This window comes from Mus musculus, chromosome 17 (genome assembly GCF_000001635.26).
Source record: "Mus musculus strain C57BL/6J chromosome 17, GRCm38.p6 C57BL/6J".
In the NCBI taxonomy this organism is placed as follows: Eukaryota; Metazoa; Chordata; class Mammalia; order Rodentia; family Muridae; genus Mus; species Mus musculus.
In genome coordinates, this window is record NC_000083.6 from 5099766 (window position 1) to 5118366 (window position 18601).

Consider the following 18601-nt stretch of genomic DNA (forward strand, 5'->3'; position numbering starts at 1 on the left):
GGGCCAGTTCTAATGACTGCTCTGTTAGTTACTTAGTTTATGGTTTCCTTTTGCAGTTCTTACTGTATATTGACTTGAATGCAGTGAGATATATGATAAAAACTGTATTTTAACCACAATGGCTCAATATAAGAATTATTATTTTAAAAACATTCTGAGTAAAGCCAAACTTGTCAGGACTTTTTCTTAGGTTTTCTTGTGTTTGTTTGTTTTTTGAGACAGGGTTTTTCTGTGTAGCCCTGGCTGTCCTGGAACTGGCTTTGTAGACCAGGCTGGCCTCGAACTCAGAGATTCTCCTGCTTTTGCATACCAAAATGCTGGGATTAGAGGTGTGTGCCACTATTGCTCAGCTGAGTATGTTTAAAGTTTAATTTGATATCTAATACAGTGACTATCTTAAAAGGGGGGGAGAAAAACAAGAAAAGTTTCTTGCCATCTTAGTTACTCCTAGCCATGCTACCACCTATATCACACTTTGCCAAATAACCTTACAATTATAGATACATATGTACACACACACACACACACACACACACACACACACACACAGGAAATTACAAAGTATCATGTAACTCCTGCCCTCTTTTGTACAGTTGAAGATGTACTGTAAGCTGTGTGTATTCCCTGTTACTCTTTCATGCACACACTTAAATAGATTTTCTAGAGCTACTTTCATTTCTTTAGAGCCTTATTGGGTTTTATAAATCACAATATATTTAGTCGGTTCTTTTTAATGTCATTTAGATGGTTTCTAGGTGTTTCCAACAGTGTTGCCCTTATAACTTGTGTATGCTGTTTCTTACATAGACATGAGTAGGGAGGATCTGTGGGGAGTTCTTCCATGCAGCTCTCTGTCAGAGGACGGGACTTTGTCGTCTTCTAGATGGTTTTGCCAGATGGTCCACTGTGGAGGGCACCTCCTTTTGTACCCACCACAAGCACCTTACCCTGCCTGTCTTCAGTGCTAGGCATGGTTTTCTGGGAGATAAAGCTGTGGGTCTGGATTTGTTAGTGTTTTTCCTGAGCTATAAATTCCTATCTTTTAATCTTGATTTCTTTCATTTCAGTTTTAAAATTGATTTATGAAAATTCTGTGCATTTTGGTGGGCTCCCCAGAAATCATGAATATCGTGTGTGTGTGTGTGTGTGTGTGATCTTGATTGTAGGAACCGGGGATGGTGGGACTGAGGAGGTGACTGATGGGCAGAGGTGGTGCCTCAAGCCTGAGGGCGTGGGCTTAGCCTCTCAGGACCCCTGTGGTAGAAGAAGAGAAGCTGCCTCCGGAAGTTTTCCTTGACCTCCACGCATTTGTTGTGGTCTACTGTATGTATGTACACAGAAGAGAAAGAAACAAGATGACCAGGATGAAAAGATGGAGAGTGACAGGCCCCAAGTTTGTGTGTGGACAGGAGACCATCCCAGAAGGGCCCTGGTGTGGGTACGGGGTGCGGGTGCGGGTGCCTGTTTGAATCTGGCCTCGGGAGTTGGATGAGGCCTGCCCACACCAAAGGCTATTTGCTTGATTCAAGTCGCCGGTTAAATGGTTGGTTTGATCCAGAGAAATTGTGCAGCTGCACTTTCCGTCCTCCCTGGAGAGGTGGCTTCTGTCACTTGCTCAGTTCTCTGATGTGTGCTGTTTGAATTCACTCCGGGCTCCATTCTTTTCTGTCTGGTTTCCTCTATAGTAGTTTTTGTTTGTTTCTTTTGTTTCTGCTGCTGCTTGGTATGTGCTAATTGCACATCCTCAGTGTTCTTTCTGGAATTTTCTTTCTTATGTTTTGCTGTGTAACACAGACTGGCCTGGAACGTCCTCTTCTCCCTTTGCTGGGACTGTAGGCATGTCCTACCATGCCTAGCCTAACCCTTTTTCGTTTCTTTCTGTTTTTTTTTTTTTTTTTTCCTCCTTAACAAATTTGTCTGTTTCTGTTGCTATTGTAATTGTGTGTTTTCTTGCTTTATATATTTTTCTCTGGAATAGTTAGTTCTTCAGTGGAAAGCCAATCAGAACAGCGTGTGCAGTTGAGCCCAGCCATGAAAGGCCAGGACATGTGACTCTGAGTGTGGCCCACTAGATTCTTGTGCTGTAGGCCAGGGAGGATGCTGGCCCACAGAACCCAAGGAGCATCTTGGGAAGGAGGTTGTTAATAGTGCTGGGTGTGGTGTGTAAGAGGGATTAGGGAGTGAGAGTCAGTCCTCAAGGCCCTGGGGAAAACTGGGTGATTTGAAAGTTTCATAATTGGCAGGGGGAGTAAAGTGACATGGCGTTGACATGGTTAGTGAGGCCAAAGTAATGGCAGCACTGTATGCTGAAGGAGCTGCCCTGCTTCCCTGCCGTTCTCCACCCCAGCTGCATTGTGTCACCTCTCACTTGACTCTTCAGGCAGCTGATGCTCCCTCCACTGTCAGCAGCACTGCCCCACCAGGGAGAACCTCAGGCCTTTCTTCTTTTGTTGCTGTTGTAAATTGTATTCTTTTTAAAATTATGTATGTGTGTCTGTGTAAGTGTGTGTGTATGTGTGTGTGAAAGTGTGTGCCTCTGTGTGAGTGAAAGTGTATGTTCCGTGTGTTAAGTGTGCGTGTCTGTGTGTATCAAAGTTTCTGTGTATATATATGTGCGTTTATTGTGTGTGTATGTGTGTGTGTGAAAGTGTGTATGTCTCTAGGTGTTTTATGTGTCTGTATATGTGTGGAATATATGTGTGTGTGAGTGTGTGCGTGAGTGTGTGTGTGTGTATGTGTGTGATGAGCTCAGTCCTCTGCTGTCTGTTTTCTGGGTGACAGGTGCACACTCTTGTGAGGGCTGTGCTTTTTTCATGTCACTTGATTTTCATAGGTTTTGTCATTTAAAACATAGTTAATTTTTTAAAATACAGATTATCTTCTGACTTCTTTTTTTTTCCTTTTTGCACCGAGCCTTTCCCACTGTGTTGTTGGAGGGAGCTGACAGGCCAGGCCTCTTAGTCTTGAGTAAATGAAAGTGTCTGTGCTGTGTGAGCCTCTCTTCTTCTGGGAGTGTTAAACCAGCCTCAAGATAGGCTGTATACAGGGGTGTGTGTGTGTGTGTGTGTGTGTGTGTGTGTGCATGTGTGTGTGTGTGAAAGTGTGTGTGTGTGCATGTGTGTGTGTGTGAAAGTGTGCGTGTCTTTGTGTGCACAGACACAATTGGTTCGGTTTTTCTGACATCTGTTTGGGTTTCTCACACAAGTATTTGTGAGTGAGATTGAGCTGTAATGATCTTTTAGAAGAGCTGGAGTCTGTGGCACTTAGTAAGTCACTTGCAGACTTGTCTCTTTCCTATGTCCCTGGAAAAGTTTGTGGTGTTTGAAGTGAATGGTCTGTCCTTTGAATGTTTTGCAGAAGTGTCCATAAAGCCATAGCAAATGATGATAGATTTCTTAATTTTTATCCTTTGTTTCACTCTTGAGATTTTAACTTGTGATTCTGTTTTTTTTTTTTTTTTTTTTTTTTTTTTTTTTTTTGTATGTGATTATAAGAGTTATAAAGTTTTTGTAAAATTGGTTCACATGAGTCTGGTTATTTCACTTTTAACTGTATTAAAATAAGTTCACAGTCCTCGTTAGTATACTCTTGTCAGACCCAGAGCTGAGGCATTTGAGCTGACATTTTTTAACTTTTGTGTTGACACTAATGACTTGTCCATGTTAATGGCTCTGATGGTTCTATCCTGTGTGTGAGTGCCATTGATCATGTCCCTCATCTCCTCCTAACATCATCCCTTCCCAGTCTTAAAAACCATTTATCTTCTGCTTCTAGCTCATCTAGTTAAGAAAAATCATTTTTGGTAAAAGCTTTTTCAGCGCATCCTTGGTCTTTGTCTTTTCCATTAATATGTATGTGGGTATGTATATACATGCCTGTATATGTATGTGTGTGTGTGTACATATATGCATGTATGTGTGTGTGCATGTATGCATGTATGTGTGTGTACATGTATGCATGTATGTGGGTATGTATATGCATGCCTGTATATGTACGTGTGTACATGTATGCATGTATGTGTGTGTACATGTATGCATGCATATATGCGTATACATGTATGCATGTATGTGGGCATGTATATACATGCCTGTGTGTGTGTGTGTGTGTGTGTGTACATGTATGTATGTATGTGTGCACCACATCACTCACACATATGTATTATGTTTTGCTACTCTTCTGATGTTGTTTCTTTTCGATTTTAGGTGTATGTTTATCGTCTTTGGACCCTTTTATCTAAGATTAATGTATTTCTTCTAATCACTGCACCAGGCAGTTTCTCCAGCTTTGATGGGCGTTGTCTTTGTCTCTTATTTCTGAGGATTATCTGAGGATGAGTCTTTGTTTTCTGAAAGTGTTTTTATGCAGACTAGTAAGGATTCTGAGCTGGTTTCCTCAGAAGGAGTATTTAGAAGGTCTTTGCTTGGCCTGTTATCTCTAAGTACTGATCCCTTCTGGGTGCTAGCCACCCATGGGTGCTAGCCACTGGAGCCACGATTCATCCTTCCGATTGTGAAGTTTCTCTCTTAGAAATGTTGTGAGCACGTTCATGAGCAGAACTGTACGACCTGCACACAGATGCACGGATGCTCCCTGCATTCCGTCACCATTCCACGCCCATCACTCTCCATCTTGGTCTCATGCTTCCTTGGAGTATCATGGACACACGTGCCATTTCTAGATAGTGACATCTTCTCCAAGGACTAAATTCTCCAGCTTGCTATCTCCTAAACTAGACCTGTTGAGATATCAGCCGTCATGTGTGTATTTTGTCTGTGTGGTTTCAAGCAGAATGTAGACAAGGCTAGTCCACTGCTGCGTCCATCCCTTCTTCCTCTGCTGACTTTGTGCCTTGACTTACGGAAAACTGGGTCATTGTCCCACAGAGCGTCTTTGCCGGCTGTTTTGTCTGACATAGCTGAACACATTCTGTTTTCTGCCCACTGTCAGCAAGGTCCACTGGCTTGAAGAGCAGCACATATCCATGATTGCCTTAACTCAGCCCCGAGTGTCCCCCCTGCTCTCATCAAGTGGCTGTGCTGAATGCCTTTTGTGTGGCTGCCTGTGGTGGCTCTAGCTCTCGCCTTTGCAGTCACTACCAACTGAGGCTTGGAGACATGAGAGGCAGACCAGCCTTTCCCCTATTCCCCTCCATCTTTCTCACCTACTACATCTGTGAGTGTAACTCACACCTTGGGAAGGCTATGGGTTGTATATCCTGGGAGCTTATAACATCACATTAACATAATGCTTGGTTGTCCCACAACAGCTAAGCCAAGATTGATTAGAGGGTTCCTGTAGTATGTCCTCTGGGACCACTTTAAATAAAATTCTCCTTCTGCGGTTTTGCACACCACAGGGGCAAGTGTTAATTTTGACCAGACACCCTGGTGGTGGTCAGCCTGTGGCTGCTGATTCTCAAAGGAGCTGTGCCTTTTATTCCCCTGCCTCTGCTCCAGGCCCACCTCTTCCTTCTCTGTTGTGGGTGTGTACCCTACTGGTCAATGGTCCTTCATGGTCTCCTGCTTTTTCTCCATGCTGTCCTCCCACCTACCAGCTCAGACTTCTCTCCCTTCCTGCCCTGGCCCTTGCACAGTAGCCAGGCAGATGCGAACTCTGGAATAGGAGTGAGCTTGTCCTGTGGGCCGGCACCCTGTGCTCTTGAGTGCTGCTACTTGCATTGAGGCCAAGGATGGCAGAGGTCTCCTCTCTGCAGCTCAGGTGCTTCAGACAACAGAGTAGCCAATCGCTCTGCTTGTTTGTTATTATATTGCTGAAAACTTTATAAACACAAGTAATTTAGAAGGATCACATTTCTCTTTATTTTTAAATTAAAAACTTTCCTGATTTAGTCCAGGTTGACCTCAAACTGAGGCTCCTCCTGCCTCACCCACCTGAGTGCCAGACGTTCCACTCTGCCTGGTTTAAGTTGCTCATTGTATAAAATGAAGCTTTTCTAACCCCCCTTTTCATTCTAAAGAATGTTCGTAGATAAAGAAGCTACTTCCAGAATTTCAAATAAGCCAGAACAATGTGCCAAGTCTGCAGTAGAAATGAAAGCGAAGCTGTAGTTAATGCCGCTGTGCAGTAGGCAAGGGCTCAGATGCAGCCATTCGAAGCCTCCTGCAGGGTTTGATGTTCATGAGTGGTCTCGCTGGCCTTCACAGCACAAGTAGAGAGCTGGCAGGAGCCTTGTGTTGTTAGCATGTCTTATGTTTCCAGCAAGACCATCAATATGGTATTCTGTGCTCTGATGGTGAGACACGTGGGGTACAGTTCTCCACAGCACAGCACACAGGCATTAGTTAGTACACTGAGTAGTCTTCCTGGGAATTTAGGGCATCCTGAAACATCCACAGAACACTTTGTTCCTCTCTGCAAATAGAGTTGGTCTCTAGACTTAAACAGTTAGCTTTTGTGTTGGTATTTGTAGCTTGTGTGTTGGGAGGGGGTGGGGGGGGGTTCAGGCAGGATTGAGTCAGGGCCCCACACATGCAAGGCAAGCTTTGTACTAATTGGCCGTTTTCCTCATCTGCTTTTTACTCTTTGTTTTTCAGTTGCCCAGTGTGGCCTTGACCTCACTTTGGGGCTTAGGTAAGCCTTGAACTTTCAGTCTTGCTGCTTCAGCCTCCAAGTAGCAAGTCTAGGCCTTTGGGCTTGGCTGTGTTTTTAGGTTACGCGTGAATGCTGGGACTTTTTGAGGTAGCGTGGGCTGTGATGTGGATCCGTGGCTACTCCAGCTTTTCCTGCACAGCACCACAGGCCTCAGTGCCCTTCTGTGGTAGTAGCTCTTCTTCACCATCTGTCTGTGCATGTGATGTGTGATGTGGATCAGGGTTAGCACACTGCCACTGCAGAGGACAGCCTTTGGAGACTGGCAGCCGTGGTGGCAGCCATTTTTCCTGGGGACCTTTCGCCAGCCCTCATCGCACATCTTTACCTTTGTGACAAGCAGTTGCTCACCTGGCATCTTGCCATTTTCTTAGCTTTGGGGAAATCAAGTTCATAGACAGTTTGCCTTACACTGTAAAACATTAACAATCAGGCCAGTCCCTGTGTGTAGCTAAGGATAGCAGGCATTGGCACACACTTATTATTTCCCCAGTTAAAGCTGTGGGAGACTGAAAACTCTGTTACCAGCAAGGGGGCCACAGAGTGAGCTCGGGTGTCAGGGCTAGCTCAAGGCCCAGGCAGCCTGCCTCTATGTGAGCTGGCAGCACAAGCAGTCCTCAGGGAAGCCAGCCACCGCAGGGAACTGTTCTGGGGAACTTACTCTTTGAAGTGTTCACCAGGGAGGGACTTGGGGAGAGGGACCATGGTGGTGGTGTATGCAAACAGATTGTCTAACTGCAAAGAGAAGTTGCTCCAAACACTGTAGAACTGTTGCAAGTGCCTTCTGTCTGATCATGCATTCCGAATTAACATGTAATACTTCACAACACTGTGGCAGGGCAGTGGCGTAGCAGATTAGGGGCTTGGCATGCCTGTCTGTCCTGTAATGGAGGGCTTGGGAGTACCTCTGGCCAGCCCTCTGCATTTCCTTCCTCCTTAACTAGCTGGACTCAGTACATCTTCATAATCTCTGGAAATCCTCTCAGATGCTCTACTCCCTTAGAAACCCACTCCTAAACCAGGAGCCTCCCTGCTCCTATCCTCTCAGAGCAGGACCAGGAGGAGGCCTGGTGGTCTTTTCACTTCTGATCACTAAAGATAATCCCTGCCGAGACTCTGCACCTCCTCAGGTTACCTCACTTACCCTTCAGTGTTCACATCCTAAACCTTCATCTCCTAGGCCATGCTGCTATCTAGTTCATGGAGGGGTGAGATGCTGCAGCCCATAGACACAAAGGTTGCTGCTGCCCTCCATAGTGCCTCACAGGAGACCCCACCCTCCCCCATGGCACACATATACCTGCCTTTCCCTTCTCTTCCTCAAGCACTGCTTTCTCTTTCTGTTGCTTCTGTGGGCGTCAGAACACGCTGGCACTCTTCTCACCCGCTATCTTGTCTTTCCTCTATGGCCCATTACCACTTGAATTTACCTCACTAGATAAGACATTTATTTCACTACTTGCTGAAACAGCTCTCTCCGTGTGGTTTTTGTGCCTCTTCTGTTTAAATTGGCAGGTAAAATTGTAAGTATCATCCCGTATAGCAGGATGCTCTGAAAGTATGCAGACATTAGGGGTGACTGAACCCAGCTAATTATGGTGTGCACTGCTCACATGATTTTTGTGGTTGGAATACTTCTAATCCACTTTTAGCAGTTTTCCTTCACAGTCTATTGTTAACCACAGTCACCTTGTGGCACAGTGGGTCCCCTGCATGCATTTTTCCAGTGTCCTTTGCCCAGTACCTCCATCCCAGCCTAGGTTCTGACAAGCAGGAGTGTGTTGTCTGCTCTGTGTGCTTCCTCCCTGGAGTCCACACCAGCCTGGATCAGATGCTCAGAGAGAGGAGGCCCCACCCTTCCCTGCAGATGCCATTCTTTCTGATTGACCTGTCAGAAGCATTTGACTGGGCGAGCATCCTGTCCTGTGGCTTCTTACTTTCATCACTGACCTCCTGGCTCTCCTGGGACCTCTTGGTCACCACTCCCTCTCCACTCTGGTTTCTCTTTCTCTCCCTTCCTCCAAGTGTTGACCTTGGTCTGGCCTCAGCTTCGGAGCCTTTCATGTCCCCACGGTTCTTCACTGTATGTCTTCGGTGTCGTGGTATTGACTATCTAGTGACTGTCAGATGTACCTGTAGATGGGACTCTCCTCCCTGCCTGTCCAGCTCCTGCCCTGGACTGCAAAGAAGATGACTCAAAAGGTTCTGAAGCTAACATAAAACCATGCTCTGGGCCACCACTCCTTCTGCAGATCTTTGCCTTCTGGAACTCCTTCCCCCAAATAAATATTCTCTTTTTCCTGGCAGCTTGACCAGAAACTTCAGAAACAAAAACATTATGTTTGTCTTGTTGTGTGTGCCAACTCTTGACAATTGTGTGAAATTCAGAGACCTAGAGGCCCGCCTGTCCTGCCTGTAGCACTCCAGTGCCGTCTTCCACTTGCCTCTCTGCCTTTCTGCTTTGGTTTTCCCTGAGCTGGGTGCTGCATGGTTTGCACAGACCTGTGTATTAGGGTTTTGGTATTGCATGCACCTCCCCAGTAGGAAATCAGCTTTGTGGGAGGAAGGACTTTGCTTTGTGGTTCTTTTATCTCTAGTCCTGAGGTCAGTGTCTGGCACAAAACAGATAGACAGTAAACATTTTGAATATTGTTGCTATTTTAATTATTGGAAGTATCTTTTTACTTTTCTGGTGTGTAGCAAACTGATTTTTTAGTGTTGAAAAATAAAACATTTGCTGTGGGGCATTAAGATTTTGTGACAGTTTTTGATAAGGCCCTTATGGAGGCAGTTCAAACTGGCTTTTTCATATTCTGTGTGTGTGTGTGTGTGTGTGTGTGTATGGGGGGGGGGCATGTATATGTGTGCATTCAATCCTGCCTGTGGGCCAACAGGGTTTGTCTTCCCCAAATGGAATGTCAGGGTACAGAGGAGCATTCTTTTAGAAACTTGTATTTTTTTTTTTAGATTCCTCCTTGATCGGCTTAAACAAGTTAGACCCTCCCTTAGCTCGGCTGTGTGTATCTTTTAGCATGTACTTTCCAATGGCTCAGTAGTGTCCATGACTCTACGGGCTTGTGACCCTGAAGGGCCTGCTGCATTGTTCAGGAGCACGCGGAAGAGGTCCTCTTGCACACTTGCTGGTCTCTTCTGTGCTGCTGGCCTTGAGGCTCCGTGAACCCCACATTCCCACTGCTCCTCACAGGGGAGGCCTAGGCTCTCTTGTCTTCTCCTGTAGACAGGTAGATAGCTAGCATAGAGCAGCGAGGGACTGTCTGCCAAACAGTCTGTTGTTCCCTTCGTTTATAAACAATCTCTATTCCTAAGGCCTTACCAAACAAAGAATTTCAAGTATGTCCATTCAAAGGTGGTTTGCATCTTAGTTTCCCATTGAGTATTAGGGACAACTGTAACTTTACAGTTTTTTCTCTCTTTCTTCTTTTTATTTTAAAAAGATTTTTAAAATATATATTTATTATATATAAGTATACTGTGTGTCTTTAGACACTGCAGAAGAGGGCATCAGATCTCATTATAAATGGTTGTGAGCCACCGTGTGGTTGCTGGGATTTGAACTCAGGACCTCTGGAAGATCAGTCAGTGCTCTTAACTGCTGAGCTATCTCAAGTTTGTAGGCGTTGTTGTTGTTGTTGTTGTTGTTGTTGTTATTGTTCTGTGCCCAGTGGCCTTCTCATCCATAGCTGTTTGGGGGTTCTTGGAGTATGCAGTGCAGGGCGTTTCCTGCCTCCCAGACGCCTCAGCAGACTTTCCCTCCTTCCCCTGCTATCTACAGAGTGAAATGGAATGAAGGAGAGGGTTATTCTATCGGGTTCTTGAGATGACAATGACAGGAAAGACAGGGCTTTATGGTGGAAAACGTGGTCCTCCGTCTCTTTGCTGGGACAGGGGCTTCTGATGCAGCTTCACCTTTAAGACCTAGCTAGTAAGCAGCCTCGCATGACCACACCCTCCCTCCATGCCTCTAACACCTCCATTATCACAGCTGACAAAAGCCTTCCTCTCTGTCAAGGGTTACACCAATAATCTCACCAGTACAGCTGACTCAGGGTCTTATAGTAGGATGCATCATTAGAAGTCTGCAGCAGAAAGCAATGGGGACATTCAGACTTTGCTTTTGTGGGTATAGTTTATGGTTTTCAGTGTGACCCAGACACTGAGGAAAATATCAGGTATTTTGAATGTGTTCTATTTTTTTTTCTTTTTTCTTTTCTTTTTTTCTTTTCTTAAAGCTTTTACTTTGAGTCTTGGAAAACTTAGAGGTACACATGGAGAAGACATGATCACAGAATGGAGACAGCCCAGGAGCATCAATGCCTGCAGCTAATGCTGGAGCAGGGGTTTGACAGGATAGTGGGGCTAGAGGAATGGACTTAGTATTCCTCTCTCCCTCTCGCCTTCCACACAATCCACACCAGCCTCCTCATAATCCTTCTCTAGGGCAGCCATGTTCTCATGGGCCTCAGAGAACTCCTCTTCCTCTATGCCCTCATCCACATACCAGTGCACAAAGGCACGCTTGGCATACATCAGATCAAACTTGTGATCTAGGCGAGCCCAGGCCTCAGCAATGGCTGTGGTGTTGCTCACCATGCACACAGCTCTCTGGACCTTGGCCAGGTCACCACCGGGTACCACAGTGGGAGGCTGGTAATTAATGCCAACCTTGAAGCCAGTGGGGCACCAGTCCACAAACTGGATGCTGCGCTTGGTCTGGATGGTGGCAATGGCAGCATCGACATTTTTGGGAACCATATCACCATGGTACAGCAGGCAGCAAGCCATGTATTTACCATGGTGAGCGTCACATTTCACCATCTGGTTGGTTGGCTCAAAGCAGACATTGGTGATCTCTGCTACAGAAAGCTGCTCATGGTAGGCTTTCTCAGCAGAGATGACAGGGGCATAAGTGGCCAGAGGGAAGTGAATGCGAGGGTAGGGCACTGGGTTGGTCTGGAATTTTGTCAGATCAATATTCAGGGCCCCATCAAATTTGCTGGAAACAGTGATGGAAGACACTGTTTCTGGCTAGTAAGGCGGTTAAGGTTGGTGTAGGTTGGAAGCTTGATGTCGAGGTATCTACAACAGATGTCATAGATGGCCTCATTGTCTACCATGAAGGCACAATCAGAGTGCTCCAGGGTGGTGTGGGTGGTGAGGATGGAATTGTAGGGCTCAACCACAGCAGTGGAAACCTGGAAGGGGAGGGGGGCTGGGTAAATGGAGAACTCCAGCTTGGACTTCTTCCTGTAATCAACAGAGAGCTGCTCCATCAGCAGGGAGGTGAACCTAGAGTCAGTTCCCCGCCAAAGCTCTGGAAAACCAAGAAGCGCTGGAGACCCATGCACTGGTCAGCCAGCTTGTGAATGCTGTCCAAGACAAGGTCAATGATCTCCTCACCAATAGTATAGTGGCCATGGGCATGGTTATTGGCAGCATCTTCCTTGCCTTGCTCAGGGTGAAGGAGCTGGCGGCAGGTGCCAGGATGAACTTCAGTAACTATGCGTTCCAGTTCTACAAACACTGCCCGGGTCACATGCTTGCCAGCTCCTGCCACGCTGAAGAAGGTATAGAAGGGGTCATCTCCTCCCCAGTGGTCTTGTCACTTGGCTTCTGGCCATCAGGTTAGATGCCATGTTCCAGGCAGTAGAGCTCCCAGTAGGCATTGCCGATCTGAACACCAGCCTGGCCAACGTGGGTGGAGATGCATTCACGAATGATAGCAATGGGTTAGAAAGCAAGGGTGATAGAAGGAGACACTGGGTCTTGGTTACTGTTCCTGACAGCTAAGAGTCCAGGTAAGTAACACAATGAGGCCTTGAATGTGTTCTTAAGGCTATATATATTTGTCTTTATCTGTGTGTTAACTTCAGGTCACTGCAGCAGGTATGACCCGTGATAAGAGCAAAACATGTGAGGGTGTGGCTCAGGGTTCCTGTCTGTGCTTAGTAGGGCCTTGCCTGCTACTGTGGGGCCCCAGTAATCAGGAGAGGCGATGGTAGAGTAGCAGACAAGATGTTTTCCAGCCATGCTTCTCTGTGATAGAATAGGGACATGTGCTGGTTGAAGTGTCTCTCGGAAGGTTTCCAGGATCGAGAGTGTGTATTGGTGAGAGATGTGGTCTCAGCAAGGGCCATTTATTTATGTTAGTGAAAGTGGAGGGCAGTCTGCTCTCTTCGTGGTGCTGCACTTCAGAACTTCAGTCTCACTAACTAAACAACAAAGAAGACTTTTCTTCCTCCCTACTCCCCTGAGATTAAAGAATTAAGACTATTAAAAATTTTAAAGTTTTTAGTTTTAGTTTTTATTTATGAACGCCCATGGGGGCCAGAAGAGGGGGTCAGACTCCCTGGAGCTAAAGTTTTCAGGCTATTGCAACTTAGCTGATGTGGGTGCTGGGAACTGAACTCAGCTCCTCCAAACAAGCAGCAAGCTCTCTTACTCACTGAGCCCCAGCTCCTCCCCCAGCTCCATTGCACCATCCTAACAGTGGGTCAGTCGTTTGGTGGTTGAGACAGATGGAAGTCTAAGCCTTGTTTAGGTAAGCTTGGAGTATGTGAACAGGTGTTTTAACTATATTTTCTTAAAACAAAACAAGAGTTGAAACATAACATAGTATATTGTAACAACATATAACAATTATCTGTATTAATATGCAAAATCCATACCAAATATAAAAAGATTTTGCTTGTTAATGTTCTTTGGTCTAAAAGTAGATTGAGTAATCTACCCTTTTTTCCTATCATCCCTATACCCCCTTTTTTATCTTCATTTCTTCTTCCCCCTTTCTTCCTAACACTAGATAGGAGAGAAAGAAGGATAGAAGAAAGAAAAAGAAATCCCTGAATTCAACTTCTTTATTTTGTATCATCCCTGCCCAAGACCATTACAACTTTAACCACCCCCCTTAAACTATGACAAACATCCATCATCCATTGAGTGACCCAAAACCACCCCCAGCTCTTAGGAATATGGGCATTGCTTTCTTAAAATTGGGGAGAGGGAGTTGGAGGTCCTAGGAAACTTGAGATGTTGATTAAGAAAGCTAGCTGTAGCGTTTGCTGTCGAGTCTTTGCAAGCTAAGAAAGTTCAGGGCTTAAATGAATTCCTGACTGGAACAGTCCGTGATGCTGGATAACAAAGCTAGCCATTTAGAAATTGTCCTGGTGCAGAGGTTTGAGGAAACAGAATTGAGACTATCTCAGGTAGGATTGAGCAGGATGCTGGAATAAATGTGTCTCAGCATCCCAGCATCTCAGCCTCTCAGCATCCCAGCATCCCAGCATCCCAGCATCCCAGCATCCTTTCACTATCCCCAAGGATGAATCTTGTTTAGGCCTCTTTAAATTCATTGGTGTCTATAAACATATAAACTTTCACAAAGTAACATACATTTCTACAATAACATATGTGATCAATGATCAATTAAAGATGACTTCCTGTTCTCTGTTTAAGCAGGTAAGGCACCTGTCTTTCTTTATAAGTTAGTATGTACCGTATAACCAAACTGTAATAGAATTTTTTATCTATGTCAATTGAAAGGCTGGCATAAGTCCTGAGATTGCTGTAGCCAACATAATGTATTGGCTGTACATAGATGAAGTCTGGCTGGAGACATTTTAATGTCTCAGCCATTCTCGGAGCTGTTCGCATGTAGAAGAATCAACAATACCAGGTACATGTTTTGTTGTTCTTGATGTCTTTCATATCTGCAGTCAGGATCTTCAGGGAGTCTTCACCTGTCAAATCCCCATGTCAAAGCATTTCTTTTCCTGTGGAAATAAATACAAAACCTCTTCCCTAGTGTGGCACACATCCTTCCATTCTCAGGTCAGGACATCCTTAGTAAAATGGCTGATTTAGTGTAGCAGGCTTTTCCATAATCCAGGGTCTCTCAGTAGCTGTTGGGTTTTGTTCATTAGCATTCAAAAGCTTTGAAGTTAATGAGGCACTGTGTAATCTATCTCTGGGAGATCCCGTCTCCTTCTTCTCTTCTGTGAGCATTGCCTTTAACGTGTTGTTAGATCCTTTATAACTGTGGGATTGTTGAGAAATATCTGTAACATGTTCTATGAGTAATGTCTAAAATATTGTTGCATTGTAATGGATACATATGTCAGAGCATCATCAGCGCCATCTGCCAAGGCATCTCAGATGGACCATCTCTTAATAAATGTGTCATCTCAGAATCAGCGTTTTCAGAATTTAAGGCAAAAGCCACTTGGAATTCTGAACATGTATCAACTGTATGATGTATTAACACATATTTCTCCAGAGTCTATAAAATGAAACCTAATCTATTGTATGACATTGCTCTAAGGTAGCATCATTTAGCAGAATCTGGATTTATAATTCACAATATTGCATCTCTATGGGCTGCCATTCTAATTCCTTAAGCCATTGTGGATTTTTTTCATCTATAGTTATTTCGAAGATAATTTAATGGTTTCACATCAGCATTTGTGACCTTTATTGTCAAAGTTAGTAGTTAACCTCTACATTTTGGAGTGTACTGGATTATAATTTGATAATACTGTATTTCCATGTTTAACATTTTCAAAAGATTTTATTTCTTTTTAGAATGAGGATCAAAAGGGAAATCCAATCAGAGACTGAGTAATGACATAGTAATGTCTGCTTGAACACTTAATTTCCTTCAGAAAGGTGGGAGAGGGTGGGTTCCTGCCTGGACTCTGTAGGCTGGAGCACTGGAGTGTGCTCTGGGCTGGAGTGTCTCCCAGGCCTCCCATGAGCATCTGCTTTGTAGAGTGCTGGGTCTGTTGGAAAAGTGGGGAGAGCCTGAGGAGGGGCACAGTCATCAAAGCCCTTGTATTTTATGGCCTTCTCTTCTCTTGATGCTTATATGCTGAGGCGAGAAAATTGGGGTTCCCCCATTTTTCTTTTCACTACTTTTAGCAGTTTTCATTTGAATTTAAAGTGCTCATTTTAGTATGTTAGAGTTTGAAAAGGAGACTCAATTTAGAGACAAATAAGTGACTGATTCAGTAGTTCCAGTTTCAGGATCCCAGTACCCTCTTTGAGGCTATAACTCATTATAGAGACCCATTGCCCTCTCTCTGCTGGCCTCCATGGCTACCAGGCAAAACAGACAAGCATGTATGTAGGCAAAACACCGCACACAGAAAAGTAACGAACAAACTAAAAGTTCTTCCTTCTCAGTCATTTTGATGAAAGACAGTTCTGTAGAGTAGCAAGCTGTGCATGTATTGTTTCAGTTGAAGCAAATTCATAAATGCTCACAACAGCACCATTACTGGGCTTTCCTAGTGTAGGTTATGGTCCCCACCACCACAACCACCACACATACTAAAGGGGATAACAACAGGACTAACTCATTTGCAGACTGATTTTCCCCCAAAACTTGGAGTATGAGGTGGGGACTCTGTTCATTCTCTGGATTAACTTGGTGAAAGCAGTAGGAGGCAGAGAGTCCGTTGGACAGGCGACAGTAAGGATTCATAAAACGCAGAGGGAGGGAAGGGCCATTGACATGAGAACTGTTGACAGCGGGGGATTTACTTAGCAAGTTCTCTATCCCAGCTGTAGTCTGTGGAGGACTTTAGTGTCAGTCTTTAGCTCTACTAGAAATCAGAGTGTACATCCAAGTTTGAGAGCCTCTCCTGTACACAGCTAACTGGTGCCTTCCAGTCATGGAACACAGTTCCGGTACGGTAATCTGTTCCTGTAACACTGGGACGCCACACTGAGGCAATGCCTGGAGTTCGGATTGACTGCAGCTGTGCTTTAATCTAATGGGCTCCCCGTCTCTCTCATTGCTATTTATACTGTGGAGACACATTGTGCTCCAGAGATGGGCAGATGGTCAAGCCTAGAGGCCATCGGTGACAGTCTTTCCCTTTGCTTCCAGATCTGGTGTTTAGAGCACAGATTGTTGGACACCCACTCTTGGAGGTTCTGATTCAATAATTTGGGGCATGACCTAATAATTTTCCTATCTGTAAAATTCCCCAGTGAGAACCCTCCTTGGGAACCACTGTAGACTACCCTAGATTTTGAAGTAACTTGTTAAATTCCCGGACCACAGGATGGGAATTCTGACAGTTCTGATGTAGCAAGGACCTCAGGACTCTGGACTTGACTATTTTACTAGTTGCCAAGTATGTTGGATATATCCTTGCTTCACAACAGTGATTCTCATATTTAATTAAATGTAATTCATGGTAAATCTCACATTGCTAGACATTTCTCCTTTTACCCAAGTAGAAATTTAGTTCTTTTAACTATAGGAACCCTTAGACAGAATATGAACACACACACACACACACAGAGAGACAGAGACAGAGAGAGAGAGAGAGAGAGAGAGAGAGAGAGAGAGAGAGAGAGAGAGAGAAAACAATCCTTAAGCAAGCTAGACTTTCTGTTAATTCTTACAAGTGATGTATATGGCCTAGCTTCCACAGATCAGTAAAGATGAGGGTGCCTGGATCCAAGTTCTCTTCAGTGTGATTTTTTTTTTTAAAAAACCCTCTCACATTCTTTTCTTTTCTCCTCCTCCTCATCATCTTCCCCCCTCTCTCTCCCTCCCCCTCCCCTTACCCCCTCTTCCCTCCCCTCCCCCTTCTCCTCCTCTTTCTAATCCTCCTCCTTCTTGTTCAGCCTTGGCTGCTTTCGAACACATTGTGTAGCATGGTCTCTTAAGTCAGCAGAGCCCCCCTGCCTCTGCCTCTTGGATGCTGAAATTGAAGGTGTATGCTACATGCCCAATGTCTCTTGCACCCTTAACACACAAGCCACAGTGAGGGAGGAGCCTACAGGCCAGCCTTCACAGGCTCCCTTCCAACATTCCTTTAAAGGGCCCAGTTATTATCACACGCCTGGTAAACACTCACCAGGATCTGTTTTGTGTCTTAATTTGGAGAGATTTTGGTGTGAGGAGACCCAGCAGTACAAGACTTTTTCTCTTGCTTCTTCTTCTTGGTCCTCTGTCTAGTTTCCTTCAGTTCCTCAGTCTTACTCAGGAACACAGTCTACCTCATCTGAGAATCTCTTTCATAGTAGGCTGGCCTGGCTGGTTCGAGGGCAACCTCCACATCCTTTCTCACCAGCTGGCCTCATAATTTTTGTAATGTTTCTCTTACTGGAATCTGGGGCTCACAGATTAGGCCGTGCTGACTGCCAGGGACACTCTGGGAGCCACCTCCCATGTCTGGGATTGCAGGAATGCATCACCACAGCCAGCTCTGAAGTGGGTGCTAGGGACTGAACTCAGGTCCTCATGCAAGGCAAGTATGTCACCAGTGGAGTCTTCCCATGTCACCTTTTTGGTTCTTGTAGCTTTTACTCCGTCAGCATTTCTGAGGAGTCAGACAACTTTTACAGATGGCACTGTGCAATTCTTAGAAATTAGTTGGAAAGCCTGCAGTTCTCTCTCCTTGGCAAACAAAGGTTCTGTTTATGTAGTCTGTGGGTTTCATCCATTTTCTTAGAGTAGGTTGCTATCAGGCTCTTACGTGCCTCATAGTAGTCCTCTAATTAAGCACGTGCGCAATGACAAGGTGTTCAGTGGAGACAGCTATTCAGACTAGAGTTAATCGGGAGCTAGAGCTACTACTGTGCATTTAAATCAGACACTAACAGTGTTTGAGGAGTCCTTAGTAATTTTATTTTTATTTCCGTTATTTTATAAAGATTATAATGTTAAGTTCAGTTATTCATAATCAATCTGCTTTTATAAATCTCAGGGAAATTATATGCTTTTTCTGATGAATTCGCCTGTTGATACTATGTTGATAGTTTTCCCCAGTAAACCGGTTTGAGGATCTGATAAAGTCTGTAACTCCTAACCCTGTGACCATATAAGGTGCCATACAAAATCAGCTCCAACTTCAGGGTAGGGTTCAGTGTCATTTGCTCCAAAGTCAGGAATGTAGGCCTTTGGTGAAGGCCACAGCGTCCTCTGGGAGGGAGGGCCTCGCCTGTCTACTGAGTGCAG

At 44.9% G+C, this 18601-nt stretch overlaps 1 protein-coding gene and 1 pseudogene across 4 annotated transcripts in view; one reads left to right on the forward strand and one right to left on the reverse strand.

The window, feature by feature from the left end:
- The window catches only part of Arid1b (AT rich interactive domain 1B (SWI-like)), a 353360-nt gene that overhangs the window by 105469 nt on the left and 229290 nt on the right, over window positions 1-18601 (forward strand). The window lies entirely within an intron of this gene.
- Gm15599 (predicted gene 15599) lies at window positions 10849-12394 on the reverse strand (annotated as a pseudogene).